The following is a 3093-nucleotide window of genomic DNA, read 5'->3' as shown; positions in this document are numbered from 1 at the left end:
TCCATTGATTTTTTTTTTTTTTTTTAATGTGGTCTCCACTTTTTTCCAGTCTCACAGCTTTTTCTTCCTCAGCTGGGCCCCTGATGGGCTCTGGGAAGTGGTTCTGAACTGTCCGATGTCTTCATGGTCAAACACAGCAAAAAAACCCCATTGGCAGAATTTGGGTCGGACATGCCGCCTTCTGCATCCCAGGAGGAGCCGGGTGCAGCACCCGCCATGCCGGTGCTGCCCTGGAGCTCCTGTGCTATCAGGTGGTGGTGGAGGAACCAAATGGCAATCCATCTTCCTGCTGGAGCCGCTCATCTTGGCTCTGCAGAAGAGCAGCTGCAGTGTCCTGCTGATAATCAGTGTCATGGTTTAAACCACGAGGCAACCAGATTGTCTCTCCCAGGGCAGGCAGTGCGTCTCCTGGGACTCCTGCCCAGCAGCAACCCTGGGCAGTGTGCAGGCAGAGCAGGCTGCCAGGAGGATCAGGGTTGATTCCCCAGTTTGGAGTTCAGTTTTACACTATCTTTTATTAGTGCAATACGCTTCTTATTTAAATCCTAGAGAAAATGAGAATATATGAATTAATTTACTGGGATTTTTCTTTTGCGTTACAAACCCTTCAGTGCCTGTCTGGGGCACTGGTCAGTAACTGCAGCTGCTCTCGGGGGCTCTGCCCACCTGGGGCTGGGTGTCCCTGAGCTGTGGGGACCGGGGTGCGCAGGCAGGACGGGCCGGGGTGCTGGATGGGACATGAGGATGCCACTGGGCAGGACAGCACTCTCCGCTCGGGTCATCTCTGCGTTGCCTGGTGCAGCTGAGAGGTGCCGCTCCTGTAGGGCAGTTACCAATAGATGAATTGTGCCCCTTGTTCCTCCTGTGTATCAGCGTGGTGCCTGGCTGATCTTAAGCAAGTTAAAATAGTGAGGGCATTTGCTTCCCAGACCCAGAGAGGCAGGAGGAGCTGGTGCGTCGGCAGGGCTGGGCTCCTGCCAGCGAGCCCACCTTGTGCACCAGCCTCCCTTTCAGTGCCCCAGGGCAGCCGCTGGCAGCTCCTCCGCAGCCCGCCCTGTGCCACCAGCCTAGGGTGTGGAAAGGGGTGCTGCAGTGCCAGGGGAGCCATGACCTGTGAAGAGCTGCCTAAGCAGGAGTACCGTCCATGAATAGCCTTAAACATTGTAAAAAAATGAGGGCAAGCACTGATCTGTGCCTTACCATAGCTACATCGGCTTGCCCAAGATGCTACAGCGAGTGCTTGCCACCTGGGCTCCTACTCATGTCTCGGGTTCAGGCGGCGGGGCTGGGCTCCTGCCAGCGAGCCCACCTTGTGCACCAGCCTCCCTTTCAGTGCCCCAGGGCAGCCGCTGGCAGCTCCTCCGCAGCCCGCCCTGTGCCACCAGCCTAGGGTGTGTAAAGGGGTGCTGCAGTGCCAGGGGAGCCATGACCTGTGAAGAGCTGCCTAAGCAGGAGTACCGTCCATGAATAGCCTTAAACATTGTAAAAAAATGAGGGCAAGCACTGATCTGTGCCTTACCATAGCTACATCGGCTTGCCCAAGATGCTACAGCGAGTGCTTGCCACCTGGGCTCCTACTCATGTCTCGGGTTCAACGAGTTTGTGTCTCCAACGCTGCCTCAGTAATTGAGCTTTGATACACTATGCATTCAAATTTACTTAGATCATTTTCCTTTAGAGGAACCTCACATAACGAGGTGTTGGCAAACACAGACGTTGGCCTGTTGTCGGAGGCAGGCTTCTGCATACCCACGCTTGGTAACAAATGTATCAATTACAATAATAAAACAACCACTGTAAGCTTAAGGCAGTTGTTTACCATCATTGCTGGAACTGGTCAGGAAAATGCTGGGCATTTCAATTCTCCTTAGTCCCTGTAACCACAGCCATCTTTGTGATGGTCCCCTTCCCCAGCAGTGGCCATGTCGCTAAGGCAGGCTGTGTCTCAGGGAACCACGGGGCAGGGATGCTGCTGGCTGGGGCAGCGCTGCTGCTCTCCAGCCCCGGTTCCCGGCAGGCGGCTGGCCAGGACTCACGCAGCGCTGCCGCAGCACCGGGTGCCAAACCGGGCCCAGCACCCTCGGAAATCTCTGCCTTTGGCAGCAGCACGGCTCAGCCCAGTGCAGAGCCTGATGTGCAAATACTCTGCCATCAAAGTGAGAGGTTTTGTGTCCTCCCCCCCCCCAGGTAGTTACTGGCTGCCTTCCGGTACCCCAATCAAACAAAAAGCGCTCGCTGCCGGAGAGCAAAAGTGCCAGGTTTGCCACTTTCTGACTCACCAGTAGGTGAATTGGGCAATCTTCTGTTTACCAATCTGTTTTTCCTTCTCAGGAATTCAGCCTTCGCTTTGCATGCAGGACAGCAAAAGCTAATCCAGCTGCTAGTTCACACATGCATCTATCTCCCTGCTCAACAGATGCCGGCAAAAGCCCTCATTTTTCACAAGAAGGAAGACAGGGCTGTGCCCAGCACCCTGGCAGCTGCATGCCCGCCCAGCCTTGCAGGGCTGTGACCTGCACCCCTGTGGTCCCTTCCTGCAGCATGAGCCATGTCCCAGGGTCCTGCCGACCCCAAATTGCTCCCAGGGCAAATGCTGTGGCTGGCAGCCATGAGCCCCCCCATGAGCTGGGGGCTGCTGCAGGGCCAAGCACTGCCCTGCTCCCCTGGGGACAGGGCGAGATGGGATGGGATAGGATGGGATGGGACAGGACAGGACGGGGCTGGCCCCATGCCCTGAGATGCCCCAATGCGCAGGCGCAGGGCGACGTCCCGCAGGCAGCACCCAGCGTCAGAAACTGCCAGAACCTAACTCTGTTTTTCACATGCCTCTTCTGTGTCATTTCATATTCAGCACTAAAATGTAGGCCTCGCCACTTCCCGATTTATTTTCTGGCATTTTACATTTCACCCTGTTTCAGTCACTCTCAGCGCTCCCCTTCCCCGGTGCCTCACAGCCCTGCTCCTGGAGGGCAGCGCCCGCACTCCGCTCTGCCAGGCAGGTCAGCGTCCGTCCAGCCTGCTGCGAGACGGCCGGATGGCAGGGGAAGGGACACACGTCCCATCCTTTCCCCCTTTTTTTTTCCTCCTCCCCCC

The sequence above is a fragment of the Aptenodytes forsteri genome, unplaced genomic scaffold (genome assembly GCF_000699145.1).
Source record: "Aptenodytes forsteri isolate BGI_AS27 unplaced genomic scaffold, ASM69914v1 Scaffold299, whole genome shotgun sequence".
Taxonomy (NCBI): domain Eukaryota; kingdom Metazoa; phylum Chordata; class Aves; order Sphenisciformes; family Spheniscidae; genus Aptenodytes; species Aptenodytes forsteri.
The sequence above is the reverse complement of the archived record's forward strand: the minus strand, read 5'-3'. Positions refer to the sequence as shown.